At 40.4% G+C, this 10,513-nt stretch overlaps 1 protein-coding gene across 1 annotated transcript in view; it reads right to left on the bottom strand.

Annotated features, from left to right (window-relative positions):
* Nucleotides 1-10,513, bottom strand: part of INTS13 (integrator complex subunit 13) — a 31,213-nt gene that overhangs the window by 90 nt on the left and 20,610 nt on the right. The gene's annotated exons all lie outside the window — the stretch shown is intronic.

The raw sequence follows: 10,513 nt of genomic DNA, 5'->3' as shown, positions 1-10,513 counted from the left end.
GGGGGGGGGGGGGGGGGGATGGATTGTAAAAAACAGATGGGTGCTCCCTAACTGACACATGGTGGTTCTTTCCTATCATGGAAATACCACATCAGATCAACACAATCAAAACAAAGCATCAAAATATGGAACATGTTGAATCTAAGAGCAGGAGGCCTCATTGCCCCATAGTGGTAGTGCACAGCAAGCATGGACAACGGGCATGAGGACTGCAAGCCCAGCAGCACTGGGGCACCGATTCTCCAGGTGGCCACTGTACAGATGGCGTCCAGCCTCCCTACCCCAGTTAGGAACTGGAGCTCTTCTGTCAGCAGGGAGAGAGGCAGGTTCCCAGCAAGGCTCTGAATTGCCTCTAAAGCCACTATTTCCATCAGTGGTTCCTTCTTAATGCAAGTACCTACATCTGATGTCTAATGGACTGGGAATCTCTCCTACGTGAATTACTTCCAAGTCCACATAATGAGGATAGTGTTTGGAAAACTCAGAGCATGCTGCAGTGTTCTACACAACCAATGGGATCAAACTTAGTGCTCACTGAAGTTAATGGAATGGGAAACATTTATCTACCCAATAGGAAGAAGTTTTGCACTAAGAAGATTTTGAGTGATGCATGTGCATAAGATGAGACTAAATCCAAACAGGTATCTTCACAAAAACAGGGGAAGATACACAACTCTTAATCAGTGCAATTTTGGACTTTCAGTACCAACTGTGGGAAGGAAGCTCCTATCACTTCTGCTGAAATCATTCTCTCTACTGGAACAGAAACCCTGGAAGCACAAGAATGCCTCTACATTGTGTGCACAATGGCTGAATATCTCCACCTGGGTTCCTCCCTACTAACCCTGCTACAATGCACAGATTTGGCACACAGAGGCTTGCAGTCTGACTGTACTCACTAAACACACTGGGCACATTGACTTTACCGTGAACCATTACATAGGACTCTCCTGGCCTGTGAAGTGTGGAGGGTTTGCCATGCTCCACAAATTCACCCAACTCCTGTGACACAACACTGACTCATGTCACTTCTCACAGCTGCTCAGGTATAAAAATGCAGGTTGAAGAATACTTAGAAGAGGCAATTATGAAATAAAGTCTCTAAGATGACATCATGTGAGCATTAATGATCATGCCAACACCTACATTAAAATCAGTAAGAATTACCCAGAGACCAGCTGCAAGAGATGCTTCCAGGCCTTTGTCCTCTACTGTGCCAAACCGCTCACATGACTTGCAGTATCACCTACTCAGAGTTTAGCATCTTTCTATGAAGAAAGTCTAACAATGGCAAGTTACAAGATGCAGAATAATATCCATCTTATAAGTCAAGAAAACCTGGGTCACCTTAGAAGTTGACTCAGCATGGGACATGCCAACTAACCTACCAGCATGTATTATATTTGCAGATTAATTTTCCAGATCTTTTGCCTTCACTTATTACTAAAACAATGCTTCTCTTCACTGAACTGGAAGTGCCGCCTGCTAGAGCTTCTGGTGCGGGAGATATGGACACGCACACGACCAGTATGATCAAGCAATGCCAATTTATTGAAGGTAAGCAAGCCCTTTTATAGCTTTCTCCCGTGCATGCGAACGGTATGTGGTACAATCCTTACGATTGGATGGTTAGCTTTGTCCACGTGCTTCAAGCCTTCTCACGATTGGATAATAAACGCCACTCAATGTCTTTCTCCGCCCAATCCATCTCCTGGAGTTGGTTGCTGAGTCTTTGTTCTATGTCCTTGTTATGTCCTTGCCGAGGCATGCACATGTGTAGGATAGCTCACATGTTCATTATCCCCAACATTCTGGACATCCCTGCTGCTAGAGCAGTTAGAGCCTCCTGTGCCCGAGACACTCATTTTCTTTCTATTAAATCAGAAGTATCAAAATACCATTTCCTACAGGACATCACTTCAGACACAGACAAGCTTTCAAGCTTTCCAGGCCCATGTGCACTTGGATGATGAACACTTTTCATGAATGGCCTCACAGCTCAGCAGAGGGATTTCCTTCTAAGACAGAATTTCATGTATTTTTGCCAGAAGCAAGGCTAGTATCAGAAGTGCCAGATTACAGCAACGGCAAAAAGCCACTTTTCAGAACTTGAAATGCTTTCTAGTGCATCCCTCTGTCCAGAAACACTCCCTTCACTATTCACAAGAGCTTCAGTAAGAGCTACAGCTTTGTCTGACTTCACATTTCCCATCGATGACACACGTCCATCTGTGCTAATAAGTAGCAGTCTGACCCAAGTGTTTACTAGCAACTATGAATATACTGAAAACTTTTATAATTATCCCACAGGCCAATGGATTTCCATTTGCTGGAGGAAAAAACCATAATTTCTTGCTGTAACCCAGAGAGAAGTACAGATCCTCTATCCCAAAATGAATTTCAGTCCTGAAGCCTCAGCTACAGCACTTTCCCTAGTAAACCAGAAGCATCTTATGAACCAAGTCTGATCATTCTGCCCTGTCATGATACTGCTCTAGTTCTTAATCTGCCAGTAGACTTTTCTAGCTTTGACACCTCTGAGCTATCCAGACCAACAAATATACTTTGTTCTTCTTACAGCACTAGCATGCCCAGAACAGAGATGAAATCTGCAAGTATTTTATCAGCAGCACAAAGGAACTGCATTCAGAGAGAGATCTGGGAACAAGAAGGATTTTGCCAGATGTCACCAAACCTACCCTGGTGTAACAGAAAATCTCAGACATCAAGTTGGACGCTGTAGAATTACCTCTGGTGACTTTATTTAATGCCACTTCTCATCTGTCCAGCAGTATACCAGGTATGCTTAATATTTGACTTGCCATTCATTGTCTTTCCTGCCCTGAGAGTCCATACAATGATTTAATACAGTTTCTTCTGCAAAAGCACGACTTCACTGAACTAGGGATGTGTCAGCAGTGTTCCTTGTAGGGGAAAGTAATATTTTTACTCAACTCGGTCCAGGCAACAGCTCAGCTGAACAATGAGACCCAGCTTTGGCTGTCCTATCCAAGAAAAGATGGACCCATTGAAGAAGCTCCCAAGGAACACAAGGATGGTCAGAGGTCTAAAGAGCATGACAAACTGAAATCAGTCTATAAGACTGATGAAAGATGCAGGTTGATGTAACAGTTTGCTGAAAAGATGCAAGTAGTGTTCTCAGCATCCCCTGGGAACTGAAGCAGTACTAATGACCTGCAATTGCAGTTAGATTAAGTTAGAGATTAGATAAACTTTTTCACAGTAAGGATAATAAAACTTGAGAAGAGATGCTTGGGGAACATTGTGGAGGGTTGTGATGAATAACAAATATTTAACAGAAATGACGCAATAGTTGAGTATCCTACAGAGTAGGGAATTAGACCAGATACGTTTTATAGTCCACCTTTTCCAACTGCATGACTGTCTCAGGCCTAAGTATATACTAGACTATAGAGATGGTATGTTTGTAGGACTAGTTGAGTAAATTTGCAGGATTATGTCTGAATCATCTTGAATTATATTTGTAAAAAGGCAGATCTTAAATAGTTGCTAAGTGCAGCATTCAGAGCCAAACTATTCCTTCTGTCTAGAGTGACCTGATTGCCCCTATTTTTATTGCATTGACCTTGTCAATGCCCTTCACAATCACCATCTTTATAAAACTTTACTAGACCTATGTTAAGTCTATACCCACAGCACAGAACTGTAGTCTGAAATACTTAGGTTTGCAATCAGGTGTCCAAGCAAGCATCTGTCAAAGCCCACAGATGGACAACACAGCCCTAACATATGTTTATTAACACTCCTGCAAACACAGGCTATCTAGAGATGTTAAAAAAATACCTTTCTGCTCCAGTGAGAGAAGCCACCTGGGTGAGCCTCCCAATTTTCTAAAGGGAAGGTTGAACTCTAGCACCCTTCCCATGGTGTTTCTCATGCTGGCAAAGAGTTTTTAATTACACACCCTAAGAGGTGTTAAACTACGTTCCCAACCCTATAGCAAATTATTAACATAGGATGCCCTTTACAGTTGAAGCTGAAAGATTGTTTATATTTATGTAATGATCTTATTTTCACAGAGGTGGTTCAGACACTACTGCAATCACAACAAGATACAAGCACTTTGCTGTTTCCTACATCTGAAAGGCTAGTCTGTGGAAAGTGCATGGTTTCTTCCTCCATTTTTTGTTTCATAGGAGCTTCAGAATATAACTCCAGGTAAAAACTTCACTTCTATATTCTTACTTCTGAACATAGCTGTCATCATTTTTATCCATCTTGCAAGGTATCTCTGGTTTACTATACTAGAATCCATGCAGTCTTCAAACTACTATGACCTAAAGATTCATGTCCTGAATTAATCTCCCTGTTATTTATATTCAGTAATATATAAGGAGAGGATACGAATAGGATATGATTTTACTCAGTCTTGTAAATTGGTCCCTAAAGTGTAGAAAACAAATAAATGAGACCCAGAAATGGCAGGAAAGGAAGGGACATTTTTGTCACAGGCTACAGGAACTCCCTGCACCCTGATCTCCCTTACTCCTTGAGCCTGCCAAACTTCCCTTAACAGCCATAGATAGAAGATCTCCTTTCAAATTTGTTATGTTTTATCATCCTACAGGTTACTTGGTGTCCACTTGCATATTCCTAGGAGCTCTTCAAACTGGGCAGATGCACAGCACAAAGTAATCCTGTCCCAGGCAGGCTGTCTGTCAACCTCCAGAAATCAGGTGATGCTGAAACACCCAGTGCTTACCTGATTAATCTGAAGCTATTCTTGATGCTAAACACAGCTATATAAAGAAAAAAACACTCAAAATCCCCAAACAAAAATCCATTATTAGTGTCAGAAATAGAAGATGAAACAATAACATGTTTTAATAATGACCTCATACACAAGCTCCATTTCAGAATCTGATGACAGGGCACTCAGACAGCAGGGCCAGGACTGACTCTTTGCAGAGTTGAGTTTTTCTTCAGGAATTGTGTCTATTTCTAGGAGGACACTTCATGTGGAAACATAATCAAGAGCTTCTGCACTTTCTGAGGATCTCAGCTTGTGCAAGCAAATTCCCAGGGGTTCCTGCAAACTTAATGTTGGGAATGAAGGCAAATCAAGGTACTGCCTGATGACAGCCCTACTAACCTGTGCTATAGTCTTTGATAGGTAAAGTATCACAGTACCTGGCAGTCTCTTGCTGGGCAGCTTTGAACTGTAATCCAAACTCAGATTTTAGACAACCATCCAATTAAACAAGGAAGGGCCTTGAAATTTACATAAACTTTCTGTAACACAAAAAGCAAAAATTATTCAAGCAAGGACTTTATAGTAATAGGAAGGAACACCACCCTTATTCTGCAATATTTAAAGCACTAGAAGTGAGACATACTTAACTGCCACCACCCTGAGAGACATTGTGATACTGTTGTGTAAAAAGTACTAGAATATTTTTGTTTATGAAGGCACTTGTGATGGTTTTAAGCCCTGCCAGGACCCGAGACCACATTGCTGCTGTCCCTCCCCCACCCTCAGACACAAGTAGGGCACAAACCCTGGGTTAAAATAAGAAGAAATTTAATACAACAGTGTAATAAGCAATCTGAACAACAATAGTAGCAATAACAACAATAAACAGCAATAACAGTAAACAAGAAAACAAAGATATACAGAGAAATACTGCAATGGATACAGACAGCCCTGTGCTCCCTGCAACCAAAGCCACAAAAGTTCCCTCATAGGAGCGCTGGACCTGATGTCAACATGGTATGAATAACCTGCCTGGAAATCCCTTCCCCCTCTCTGCTGGGGAAACTTAACCCTATTCTAGCTGAACCAGGACAGCACTATACAAAACATGACTAATATGTTAGAGAACAGTGTAGTGCATATTTACAGCTCTTTTAAATAAACATTATATAAATATGCTTAAACAAATGAAGTTGTTAATATGTGATCAAGAACAACACTTCACTGTTATAAGCTTCAGTAGAAGCAAGGCAAGTCCAGAAATTCCCTTACCAGTTCTCAGCATCTGCCATTGTCATTCCCAGGTCAGAGGCTGTGTGAGGTGATGGACACACTGTCCATTGAAAAAACAAATGTCAACCACCCAGCTGAATGCAGGCTCAGAAAGCACAACAGCTGAAGTGGCTTGCTTCTGATTTACAAGCCATTAGCCATTAGTTATCACACTATGTAAAGCTGATTTTTTAAAGATGATTTATCTTTTGTTTTCTATACTTTAACTTTTAATTAATCTGTTTAAGGCTAAAATCTAAATTTAAACCTTTTTGATTGCTTTTGAGATTATCTTCTGATTATATATTGAATAAGTGGTTTGTGCACTGGATTTGGAAAAACTAGATTAAACAGAGTGCTTTATTAGATTTTAGTATTTTCAGGGCAAGTCTCACAAGAACTAGTATGTGATCCCCATTTAAGGATGCTAAAGAAACTCTAGATTACCAACACATTTCCATCTTAATGCAGTCAGAGAAAGTATTTTAAAAAAATCTGCAAATTGTCTTCCAAAATGATGCTATAGCTAAGTGGTTCTGCAAGTTACTTCACAGGAAAGAATGATTTGCAATACCTATCACAAAGGGAAATAATCTTAGAAAAGCAGTGGGGAGTTCTGTTGACCCCAAATAAAATCCACGAGGAGCACTGTTTCTCAAAAAGGATTCTAAAGGACAATGTAATACTCTTCTGAAAAGCAGTAGATGATATAAGAAGGGGCAATAGCCACAAAACGGCATCTCAGGAGGTTCAGACATCAGAAAAAATTTGTCCCATTGCTGTGTTACCCCCCAGGTGAAAAAGTCACCCAGAGAGACTTGGGACTGTTCAACCTCAGAAATTCTGAAGTTGTTAATTCCTTTCCTAACAACAACTATTCTTTTTTCCTATATCTGCCAACACATTTTACAATGAGGAAGATGGCAACTCAGTTATCACTACAAATCAGTCCAGCTGATGGCTCTCCATTGGGATCAGAAAGCTGGATGCAATTTAACACCTCCCAGCAAACCATACACCGCTATCCCCCGATACTGATTTCCAGTATTCACCTCGGGAGTTTGTGCCGTCTGCCATAGATTCAAGAGGACTGACTGCCTGGGAATCCTTCACCATTGAGCTTCTGAAGCCCAAAAATGTATCATGCTGTCAGAACTAAAAACAGCTATTGATCTTTCCTGAGGAAGAAAGGATTAGTTTGTTTTTAGAGAAGCTCTCCCTCTATTTGAAGTCCAGCAGTTCCAAAGACATTGTGGCAACCACTCTAAAACCTGGGTCCACAGTAACCTCATGGTATAATGGTTTTGCTGTGTACAAGTGCCAACAGATCTTCCAGCTGGTGCACAAAAGATGAAATACAGGAAGTACTATAGAAATGCTATGGTGTGTTAGTCCATGCTTTGTCCAGTGTTGCCAGAATACAAAATTGATGTGGTTTTCAACATTTCATACAGTGAAGTCTGCTTTCCAACTACAAAGCCATTTGATGTATCTTTCAACAGTAATATGCCTACACTTCAAGACAAGAATGACTCCACAATTAGGAAGACCCCATCTGCCTTACTAAGCACTCTTTGTCACTGCTGGGGTTGTTCTGATGATGTTGGTTTACTGGTTTTGCAAGTATCAGAGGAAGATTCCTGGATCACTACCTGTGACACTTCAGAGAAACTCTCAGTTAAGCCATGCTGCTGTGGAAATGGATGTCTTGAACCTTGCAGAGCAAGTGTATGTGAGCATAGGGCTTCACCTTCACCTCAGTTATGGATACCACCTTCAGTGCCACTTACCTCCCAAGAGCAGTATTTTAGTCAGTAAGACTGCCTCACATCACACCATCTTTCCAGCCACTAAAATGCCAACTCCCTCCCCATTATCAAGAAGATATGACTACCCAGAATGACTAGGGCAATATCCACACTTAGGATCTTTTAAACGATATTAAGAGCAAATCTACAAGAAGGTAATTTGTACTAGAATGTACTATCCTTATTCAGAAGTCATAAGCCGTTAACGGTATTATAATTTTTCAATTTAAAATAGAACATACTTAACCTATGCCTGAGGAAGAGGCAATAGCTAAAATAGCTGCAATTAAATCCTAGAACAAAATGCCAGCTAAAGAAGGTAAAGGAATCTACATATGAGGTTGGTAGTGATATGCCTGTACAAGTCAGAACAAAGAAACATATACCAATCTGATGCTGGTGGCAATGAGGGGTCATTGGCCACTCTATTAGGACTCCTATTCATAAATACACATTTCACATAGAAGAGGCAGAACTCTCAGAAGGACAATCACAAAACAATGTTTCCATTGAAATTCAAAGGCCTTGAGTCTCTATGTCATCTTGGAATTTTAGATTAGTATTTTAAAAAAATGCATCCAATAACTGTCCCCCTCTCATGGGTGACATCACTGTCTCTGTCCTTAACCTTTCAAAACTTTGTCTAGTGTTTCTCTTAAATACATTATATGTAGCATTCAAAAAGGCAATGGTAGCTACTTAACACAAAACTCTTCCTGTGAGATGTGTAATGTACTTTTAAAAATACATTTTTAAGTTACAGCCTTGCTTCCTTACAGTAAAACTGGCTCTTGTCTGCTTCCACCCATGACTGTTCCAAGGACCATAGGGAAGAAAATGTGTAAAGGTATTTCTAAAATCTTTTCAAACATTTTGAAATCTTTTCAGTTTAACAGATTAACATACACAAAATTTAATCCATATTTATGGATTAAACTACTTAATCCATAACTTCCAATTTTAACCTGTAAACTATTTTAGACCTGAGAAAATCTTCCTTAAACCTGAAAGCAGTTTGAAATAGGACCAAGGTACCATCAGTACCACCACATCAAAAGGAGATACACAGAATGCCTTTTCCAGAATTGCCACAGGATTTTACTGGAGAAGCTGGATCACCAAAGAACCTCAGACTACTGACATGACAACTCTGGAGATAAAATTTCACCAAGCTGTGAATTTCACCAAAATTTCACTGTCTAGGAACAAGAACTCACAGGGTAACTCTCCTGTCATGGTGGCATGCTGTCATGGTGGCCACCCATTGTTCTGATGAAGTCTAACTGAGAAGGTACAGAAGCCATCCTGTATTCAGGGCAGCCCAACCACCGCAAACACTACTCTAGCATAGTGAGCAGACACTAGAGGAAGCAAGTTAGCCAAAGAAAAAAAACTTTTTCAGGCTAGAGAATGTGGGCCCAAATGAGTACTCTTAATGTAAGGAAACCAGGCAGAACTGTATTCAGTCTGGGAACAGAATTCCCTCTTCTGAGCAGTCCAAAGGGAATCCAGCCCAGGGATACATCTGGGAATGGTCCACAACTGGGAGATGAGAACAGTTTTCCAGTGGTTTCCTTTCATGCTGTAGTCCAGATTAACATTTGCAAACAGCTGGATACCAGCATGACATCCCAACACAGGTCCCTGCACCCTCTGCTGGCTTGCCTTCTCTCCAAACTTAAGATTCACAACACCCAGCAATTCCAACAATACAGCTCAACCAGTAGTCATAGCACGGAAAAAAAATTCAGCAGCTCACTAGCCACAAGTGTACCAAGAGCTACAGGGCCGAAGTATCTGAGCAGATTGTGTATATCTTGTACATGTACAATGCACCTCTAGTTACAACTTATTTGTGGGAGCAGATGAACGTACCCTAGGTTAGCTGTGCATATGAAAACATTGCTGACATGTTATGTTCTTTCTCCAGGACAACAATTACTCTGTGCATATGACAGCAGTGACAGGATTTACATCATCTTGCATGAACTAGTAGCACTTGTCTGGGTTTACAGTGTTGAATAACTGTCTGGATAAATACAAATTCCTCTGGATGACTACTTCAGTGCTTTCCAGAAGCCATCTAGCTATAAACCAGCTCTAAAGGTTGATGTACAAGTCAATAAAGAAGTAGTAATTTGCTGTAGGCAATAGTCTAGACAAGACTGGTTAAACACAAATCTAAAAGGATTACTGCAGAAAACATCAGCCCATGTAGTAACTCATGTTTCAGTAAAACTCTTCAGTACTTAGAATACAGGCTCCGCATTCAGCCACCCTGGAGAATCAGGCCACGTTCATTTAGTCACTTTACCTGGCAGATGTTCCCAAAGTGGAAAACAGTTAGTAAACAAGCTAAACAAATATATATTTTAATAGCAGGTGCAGAATTTTTCTTTTCCCCTAATAAAGTATTTAATACCTGTGCATATTTAAGGACAGCAGCTGAATACTAACAGCACATCAGAAGATACAATACACACAATTACTCAAGGTACAAGATAAGCTTTTCAGTTATACTTCTCTAGACTAGTAATAAATTGCAGAAAGATGACATTTACACACTATCTAAGTTCCAAACTTAAGTCATTTAGTAAACAAATATCCAGACTGATATGCAGTACTATCTCACTAAAAAACAGAAGCTTAGGAGAAATTATAATTCTACTGTAGGTTTCTCCATCAGAACATTTCAGGT

Source organism: Athene cunicularia, assembly GCF_003259725.1.
Source record: "Athene cunicularia isolate RWA chromosome 1 unlocalized genomic scaffold, athCun1 chr1_part2, whole genome shotgun sequence".
Lineage (NCBI taxonomy): Eukaryota > Metazoa > Chordata > Aves > Strigiformes > Strigidae > Athene > Athene cunicularia.
Note: the sequence above shows the minus strand (reverse complement) of the source record. Positions and strands in the feature narration are given on the sequence as shown.